This window comes from Bison bison, unplaced genomic scaffold (genome assembly GCF_000754665.1).
Source record: "Bison bison bison isolate TAMUID 2011002044 unplaced genomic scaffold, Bison_UMD1.0 scf7180017864454, whole genome shotgun sequence".
NCBI lineage: Eukaryota > Metazoa > Chordata > Mammalia > Artiodactyla > Bovidae > Bison > Bison bison.
Window position 1 is genome coordinate 320116 of NW_011495016.1, and position 10013 is coordinate 330128.

A 10013-nucleotide genomic window follows, 5' to 3' on the forward strand; every position below is an offset into this window, starting at 1 on the left:
AACTGGACATGGAACAACAGACTGGTTCCAAATAGGAAAAGGAGTTTGTCAAGGCTGTATATTGTCACCGTGTTTATTTAACTTATATGCAGAGTACATCATGAGAAACGCTGGACTAGAAGAAACCCAAGCTGGAATCAAGATTGCCGGGAGAAATATCAATAACCTCAGATATGCAGATGACACCACCCTTATGGCAGACAGTGAAGAGGAACTCAAAAGCCTCTTGATGAAAGTGAAAGAGGAGAGTGAAAAAGTTGGCTTAAATCTCAACATTCAGAAAATGAAGATCATGGCATCCGGTCCCACCACTTCATGGGAAATAGATGGGGAAACAGTGGAAACAGTGTCAGACTTTATTTTTCTGGGCTCCAAAATCACTACAGATGGTGACTGCAGCCATGAAATTAAAAGACGCTTACTCCTTGGAAGGAAAGTTATGACCAAGCTAGATAGCATATTCAAAAGCAGAGACATTACTTTGCCAACAAAGGTTCTAGTCAAGGCTATGGTTTTTCCTGTGGTCATGTATGGATGTGAGAGTTGGACTGTGAAGAATGCTGAGCACCGAAGAATTGATGCTTTTGAACTGTGGTGTTGGAGAAGACTCTTGAGAGTCCGTTGGACTGCAAGGAGATCCACCCAGTCCATTCTGAAGGAGATCAGCCCTGGGATTTCTTTGGAAGGAATGATGCTGAAGCTGAAACTCCAGTACTTTGGCCACCTCATGCAAAGAGTTGATTCATTGGAAAAGACTCTGATGCTGGGAGGGATTGGGGGCAGGAGGAGAAGTGGACGACAGAGGATGAGATGGCTGGATGGCATCACTGACTCGATGGACGTGAGTCTGAGTGAACTCCGGGAGTTGGTGATGGATAGGGAGGCCTGGTGTGCTGCATGATTCATGGGGTCGCAAAGAGTCGGACACGACTGAGTGACTGAACTGATCTGATCTGATTATGTTTTTTTAATTTATTTATTTTTAATTGAAGGATGGGGCTCCCTGGTAACTCAGTTAGTAAAGAATCTGCCTGCGATGCAGGAGACTCTGGTTCGATTCCTGGGTCGGGAAAATCCCCTGGAGAAGGGATAGGCTACTCCAGTTTGTTTACAATATTGTGTTGGTTTCTGCCATATATCAACATGAATCAGCCAGAGGTATACATACCTGGCTCAGAGGGTCCTCTCCCTCTTGAGCTTCCTTCCCACCTCCCACCCCATCCCACCCCTCTTGGTTGTCACAGAGCCCTGGTTTGAGTACCCTGAGTCATACAACAAATTCCCACTGGCTATCTATTTTACATATGGCAGTGTATATGTTTCCATGCTACTCTGTCCATTCCTCTCACCCTCTCCTTCCCTCACCACACCGTGTCCATAAGTCTGTTCTCTATGTCTGCATCTCCAATGCTGTCCTGCAAATAGGTTTGTCAGTATAATCTTTCTTGATTCCATATATGTGTGTTAATATATGATATTTGTTTTTCTCTTTCTGACTTACTTTACTCTGTATAACAGGCCCTAGGTTCAGCCTCCTGATTAGCACTGTTCCTTTTGTAGCTGGCTAATATTCAACTGTGTTCATATACCACAACATTTTTATTCATGTATCTGTCAATGGACATCTAAGTTGCTTACATGTCCTAGATATTGTAAATAGAGCTGCAATGAACACTGGGGTACATGTGTCTTTTTCAATTATGGTTTTCTTCAGGGTATATGCCCAGTAGTGGGATTGTTGAGTCATATGATAATTTTATTCCTAGTTTTTTAAGGAATCTCTATTCTGTCTTCAATAGTGGCTGAATCAATTCATATTCCCACCAACAGTGCAAGAGCATTCCCTTTCTCCACATCCTCTCCAGAATTTATTATTTGTAGATTTTTTGATGATGGCCATTCCGACTGGTGTAAGGTGATATCTCATTGTAGTTTTGATTTATAAGACTGCAGCCTACCAGGCTCCTCCGTCCATGGGATTTTCCAGGCAAGAGTACTGGAGTGGGGTGCCATCGCCTTGAATAATGAGCAATGTTGAACATCTTTTCATGTGTTTATTGGCCATCTGTATGTCTTTTTTGGAGAAATGTCTGTATAGGGCTTGTTCACATTTTTACTGGGTTGTTTGTTTTTCTGGTATTTAGTTGCATGAGCTGCTTGTACAGTTTGGAAATTAATCCTTTGTCATCTATCTCATTGCTATTATTTTATCCCACTCTGATGGTTGTCTTTTCACCTTGTTTATGGTTTTCTTTGCTGTACAAAAGCTTTTAAATTTAATTAGGCCCCATTTGTTTATTTTTGTTTTTATTTCCATTACTCTAGGGGGTGGGTCATAGAGGATCTTGATGTGATTTATGTTATAGAGTGTTCTGCCTATGTTTTTCTCTAAGAGTTGTATAGTGTCCGGCCTTTCATTTAGGTCTTTAATTCATTTTGAGTTTATCTTTGTGTATGGTGTTAGGAAGTGTTCTAATTTCATTCTTATACATGTAGCTGTCCAGTTTTCCCAGCATCACTTATTGAAGAAACTATCTTTGCCCCACTGTATATTCTTACCTCCTCTGTCAAAAACAAGGTGCCCATGGGTACGTGGGTTTATCTCTGGGCTATCGTGTTCCATTGTTCTATATTTCTCTTTTTGCACCAATACCATACTGTCTTGATGACGGTAGTTTTGTAGTATAGTCTGAAGTCAGGCAGGTTGATACCTCCAGCTCCATTCTTCTTTCTCAAGATTGCTTTGGCTATTCTGGGTCTTTTGTGCTTCCATACAAATTGTGAAATATTTTGTTCTAGTTTTGTGAAAAATGCCATTAGTAATTTGATAGGGATTACCTTGAATCTATAGATTGCATGTGGTAGCATAGTCATTTTCACAATATTGATTCTTCCAGCCCAGGGACATGAAATACCTGTATATGTTATCTTTAATTTCTTTCAGCAGTGTCTTATTATACAGCTATTTTGTCTTCTCACATAGGTTTATTCCTAGGTATTTTATTCCTTTTGTTGCAATGGTAAATGGGGTTTATTCCTTAATTTCTCTTTCTGAATTTTCATTGTTAGTGTATAAGAATGCAAGTGATTTCTGTGTATTGATTTTGTATCCTGCAACTTTACTAAATTCACTTATTAGATGTAATAATTTTCTGATAGTATCTTTAGCATTTTCTATGTATCGTATACTTTGTCTGCAAACAGTGAGCATATTACTTCTTCTTTTCCAATCTGAATTCCTTTTATTTCGTTTTCTTTACTATGTGGTTTTGAAAAAGATCATGCATCCCAGATACCCGGGGTAAATACAGCTTATGCTTCTGATCCTGCTTATTCTTGCCTCCTGAATAAGTGATGTGACAGAGCATCACTGGAGCTGGAGCTGGAGCAGCAATACTGCAACATGAAGGAATAGAGAGAAATGCTGGCTCTCACAATACTGAGCCACTTAACCAATACAAAAACTGCCTATTTCTACAGTCTTGATAATGAGAAAATAAACTAGGATAGCTCTATTTGCTTAATCTATTGTTTGTTAGGCAATCTGTTAATTGCTGCCAAAAAACATTTCTAACTGCTATGCTTCCCTTTCTCACACATATGTATTTCAATTTTAGCTTTGAAGTGCTAAATTTGTAGAACAATAAGCTCTTGCCATGGGTCATTATATTCAAAGGGTATGAGGTCAGGATTTTTATCTTGATTAGTATATAGTGGCCACTTCCATAAGGTCACTCTTCTTCCTAAAGGACCTTCCTTATCTATTCTATCATATATTTTTAATGACTTGTTGACACTTCTGTTTGCCATTATCAGAACTAAAATCTTAAAGGGCAAGGTCCCTACTACCTTCTATCTTTGGTATCCAAGGCACTTTGCAGAATGTTTGGCACATGATAGTCTCCAATGTCAAGTACAGATGTGACAGTTGGATCATAAAGAAGGCTGAGCACTGAAAAATTGATGTTTTCAAATTGTGGTGCTGGAGAAGACTCTTGAGATTCCCTTGGAAAGCAAGGAGACCTCCCAGTCAATCCTAAAGGAAATCAACCCTGAATATTCATTGAAAGGATTGATGCTGAAGCTTTAATAGTGTGGCCGAAGAGCTGACTCACTGGAAAAGACCCTGATGCTAGGAAAGATTGAGAGCAAGAGGAGAAGGGGGAGACAGAGGATAGGATTGTTGGATGGCATCATCAACTTGATGGTAATGAATTTGAGCAAACTCCAGAAGATCATGAAGGACAGGGAAGCCTGATGGGCTGCAGTCCATGGGGTCGCAAAGAGTCAGACATAACTGAGCAAGTGAACAGCAAGTCTCCAGTGAATGTTACTTGATTACATACATACATATGTATATATCAGTTGCTCAGTTGCGTCTGACTTTTTGCTACCCAACGGACTGTGACCTGCCAGACTCCTCTGTCCATGGCATTTTTCAGGCAAGATACTGGAGTGAGTTGCCATTTCCTACTCCAATAACATACATATACATGTAACTAATTGGATCCTGCTCTGAATCAAAAGGCTGACTTAGGGATGACCCACTCAGTATGTCATCTCTTCCAGGGATTGAAAAATAGGTATGAATTTTCAGGAAGAAAATAATCAACAAAGGACCAAAATCAATAATATCACCATATGTTTTATCTAACAACATACAATGTAAACCTTTGCCAAAATCTCTGGGATAAAATTTACAGGTGAAAAGATAAACCCATTCACGCACTTTTCCTTCTTCTGAACCCCTTTAGCATTTGTGCTCTGTATCATTTACAGAGACCAGAGTCATGAGTCCAAAGTAAAAGCAGTGATTCTAACCACACATAATCTGTATAAATTAACTCCTCTGAGCAGTAGTTATGCCAAGAGCATTTCATTAACCAATAAATCTCATAACTTTCATCACCACATTATCCCTGATCACCACCAAAAAATTATTTTTAAAAAGACCTGAAAGAATCTGCCTGCAATACAGGAGACCTGGGTCCAATCCCTGGGTTGGGAAGATCCCCTGGAGAAGAGAAAGGCTACCCACCCCAGTATTCTGGCCTGGAGAATTCCGTGGACTGTACAGCCCATGGGACCGCAAACAGTAGGACATGACTGAATGACTTTCACTTCACTTCAAAACTAAAAACAGTTTGCTTGACATGAATACAGAATGGAGACAAAACCTCTAGAAAGATCTTCCAATCATTTTAATCTTTTTATTGATCAGATGCCTATTAAGCTTTATAACATGTCAGTAAGTTTTAAGAATTTCAGACAGAAAAGTGATTGTATGACATCACTCCCCTCTTAAAGAGGGTGAAGCAAATTTACAATAAACCAGATTAACAATTCTAAACTCCTCTTACATAGAAATTTGGGAATACATGCTATATCCAGGACTCGGTTTACTCAACCATCGAAGTCAATATGATCTTTTAATCTTTAAAGGTTAATTCATTCATTCAACAAATGTCTACTAAGAATGACTTCTCTGAGCCCCTGTCCTCCACATACTCATCATTTCCTTAAGTACTATCAGTAAAACTTCCGATTTATAGAGAAGACAAATAAATAAGCACTTCGATTTTTTTCTGATGAATATTTTCAAAGAATCTAATATTTTATTAATATTTATGTTTAGTTACTTATTTATTTTTAAAAACAATTATTCTAAAAATTTAAATATTCCAAAGAAGCTACTTGTGGGTAATGGATATTTTAATATTTGAACATTTAAGTTTAGAACCTCAATTCAGCTATTAACTAAGCTATTTGAAGGATAAAAGCAAAACACATAGTAAATATCCAAGAATTATTTCTCTTCTTTTTCCCTTGTGAAAGGCAGGGATGAAAATGCAAAAGAACCCAAAGCAGTGCTCAGATCATTTATATGCCTACAAAGTGAGTTTCATAAAGCACCACAAAAACAAATGTATTCTTTTCTCACTGCTGCCCTTGCCTTTCTTGCCTATAGAGCTTATTCTTCCCTATCCCTTTGGATGTAATTGAAAGCCAGTGCCTTGACTTTAAGATTGTTCATAGATAAAAATTGCTTCCTTCACTTTAGAACCAAAAGACAAACAACAATAACAACAATCCACTAAACTCACATAGAATTAGGTTCTATATAATGATCAAAATTCTGATGTCCATCTGGGTTAAAGTTTTTCCCCTCCCCCAGCCTTAAAGAGCAGCGAGAGGAGCCAGGGAAGTCTGCAGTGGGAGCTAGCAGGCTGTCTCCTCTCTGCTCAGCCAGTTCTGCATCCTCAACCTCCCTCCACCTCAATCAGGAGATGAGTCCAACAGTCAGAGACGGAAGACACGGCAGGATAAGAAAAGTCCTGTGTGAACTGCTCTCATTTAGCATTGCTTTTTCCTGGGTTTAGTAGGTGCTCAACGCTGTCATTTCTAATCTCATTTTAATCAGTTCTGTGAAGACCCTTGGATCTGGAGGATTTCTGATTGCAAAGTATGACCTGCTTCTGGTGAGGCTTTCATGACTGAACAGTTACTACCCTACTTCAAGCCCCTGGCTGTCTGTACATTACCTTCAGATTTCACCTAGCCTGTTGTATGTGAATTAGGAAATGGTGTCTCGTCCAGACTGATGAATTACAAAAAAAGCAACCCCCCAACCAGGTTGATACAGCACACACATAAGCCCCGGGTCAGCAGTTCTTTTTCAGCCTTCAACTAGGCACCTTTGAGCACAACCACACTGCCACACTTCCCTGGTGGTTCAGAATGTAAAGAATCTACCTGCAATGCAGAAGACCTGGGTTCAATCTCTGAGCAAGGCAAACCATTCCAGTATTTTCGCCTGGAGAAGCCCCAAGGACAGAGGAGCCTGGCAGGCTACAGTCCATGGGGTCACAAAGAGCTGGACGCGACTGAGCAACGAAGCACAGCACAGCACACTACCACAGTCCCGTGCCCTTCACAGACTGTCTAAGGGGCATTCAAAGTTTCTCCACCAAGCCCTTCTGGTTAGAATCCAGGCAAACACTCCTGTTCTGTGTGCTCACCACCGCCCGCACACACATACACACACAGAGAGAAAAGCAAGCCCTTCTACCTGTCATAGGAGGCAGTGCAGTTACCTGCCAAGTTCAGCTTTATTTCAGCCCTCTGGGAAACAGATCTGCACCCAGTCTCTTGCATTTTATATTTTTCTGCTATGAATTTAAAAGCAAATCTATTACATCACCCTAATTCCAGAGGAATGTAGCAATGGTTTCTCTGAAGCAGCAGCACCCCTCACTAGAGTTGAAGTGAGGAGACAGCACATAACTGCCCCCCATCCTCTACCTGCATATTGAGAGCACCGCCAAAACTCTCTCAATTCCAGTTTTCCTATCTCTCTCAGCTTCTTGGACTTTAACTCTTTCATAATCCACATGGCTTAAAGGTATTCCATTCAAACCCAGCACAGGGCATCTGAAAACTGCTTTGGCACCTGGGGTAGTTGGCACCCCCTTGCCTTGGAGCTCCAATCAATATTAAGACTAGAATATTTTAACTTTTATATTGTGTAACAGTAATTAAAATTAGAATGTACGAAAGATCCAAGGAGAAACATTTTGAAAGAAGTTGAAAAAAAGGGATATTTCTAAGAAAATTAGATATAAACTTTAATATTTTAAATATGTGCATTATGTATTTACAGAGATGTGTGTGTTAGTCCTCTAGAACTGGTCACTCCTGTTCTGGAAAAAGAGTTACAGAGGGGAATTTAACAGTCACATGGCAGATGAGTGAGGGCAGACTGATACAGGAGATACTGGCCAGATGATTGGAGGGTTCACATAATTCAATGCCCAAACCCCACCCACACTTTCCAGAAACAAAGTAAGCAATGTGAATTCACTAACCTGGCAGGTGTGAGCCAGCACTGTTCCAGACAAACTGGACACCCCACGTGTGAATCAAAATAACTGCACACCGCTGACTGGAAGGAGAAGCCAGCAAAGAAACTGATCTCTGGAGTGACCCAATCAATGGACATTCACATCAAAAAGAACGTTAATGAGAGTCAACTCTGGATCAGAATGGGAACATGGAAGGCATTTTCATTTGTAATTAACAATGGCAACACATCAAATCTCAATGTTCTTTATGAATGAAGGGTGGTATGCTTTATGGACCACATGCAACAGGCATTTTACCAGAAGTTGGAACACTGGCTGTAAAACAACTTAAGAAGGAATATCATGATTAATCATTCAAATAAATATAGATGAATTAATAAAAATATAAACTAGAAAGAGTGGTCTAGATATCCAAACACATATGTGAATTGAACAAATTTTATAAAGGGCATAAACATACTATACTAAGGTACTTAAAACAGGGGACTAGAATTGTTTAGAGTTGGAACCCAGCTAGAATACGTAGGGGAGGATGGGGAAAGGGAGAGATTTCATTTCCACTTGGTCTGCCACTTAGCTAGAAACGGTACTTCATTTCTATCCCTTGAAGCTTTTAAAAGGAACTTGGAAAGATACACATACATATGCACATACACACACACACCAAATAAATGTTAAAAATTAAAGCTATGTTCCCAATGATAAATTTAAGTTAAATTAAAAAGGAAGAATTAAAGTATAAGACTAACTGCCTTCAAGTAAATATTATGCTTGGCTCAACAATTAAGTTACCATTAAGTTAAATAAAACTATGAACTGGAGACCAATAGTGGTAACTAGTAATTAGTTGCACACAGCTAATATGGTACTTGCTAATCCCCAAAATAATTCTGAGGGATGAGAAATTATTATCCACATTTTACAGATGATGAAACCCAGATACTGTGAGATTAAAAGACTTGCCCAAGGTCACAAAACTAGGAAACGATGGCAATTACAGATTTGAATTCAGGGAGCATGCTTCTACCAGGCTGAAAAGCCCTTACATTCATCAATCCTTTGTGTGTGTGTGGGAGAGGAAAAAGGGAAAGTGTCCCATAACAGCAGATCTGGTAACAGATTGATAATTTGCTTCAGTATTTCAGCCTCTACACATCACAAATCTTAGTATGTTAAACAGGCTACATACAGGATATGGTAATGCAGTTCAGTATATACATCAGGGCTTTCTTTGTGCAAACATAGCTACTTTTTCAATGAAATTTTAAAAATCACATCTCTTTGTTCAATTTCAGCTGACTCTGATAAACTCTTAGAAAAGCAAAAAGATATCTTCTGAAACAGTCTGAAGAAGAAAAAAAAAAAAAAAAACTGCCAACGTGGCTCTGTGGGTATCTGAAGACCTTGCAGTATATACAACTTTATCTTCTCCATTGTTGTGTCACTGTTCCTTGATGTACAGTAGTCTATTGGAAAGACATTGTGAAAATTCTCTCTTATGAAAGTCAAATGTGTTTGTGGCGAGATAATAGCAATGCGGTACAAAGGAAGAGTGATTCTTCTCCTATTTGGGCACTCCTATTGCAGTCCAGAAAGAATGGTATTGGAAGGGGAACTTCGAGCATTTTTACAGATTCACTATTAAATAACATTTTAATTTTTAGTATATTCAAGTTTCCAGTTTTAATGACATTCACAATGGAATATACAAGTATTTTTAAAATATCCTTGGCTCTCTAGAAGAATCAGTGGTAAATTGTTTCTGTAGTCTAAATGTTCTGGCTGGCTTACAAAAGCAGGCAGTTGTTTAACAAGTTAACATTAAATATTAAAGAATAAATGTAGCATTAAAGCATTAAGTTTAATGGTCTCTGGATACAGGTAACTCAGGCCCTGGTTAACACAAAGTTAGTATATTAGGGTGGGGAAATTATTGACAGTGAATTTTCATTTTGAAATTATACACAGAAAGAGGCCTGGAATTTCACGTTTAGGATTTTATTTGCAGCTCGGAGTCTATTACAGCTATTTCCGTGTGCATTTTCTCTTTTGTGCCTACGTCACCGATTTTAGGTTATTTATTTAATTTTAAGAAGAAAGAAGAGGTTCTGTAAAAATCATTGTGTCTGCTAATCACAAGTAGGACTAGAA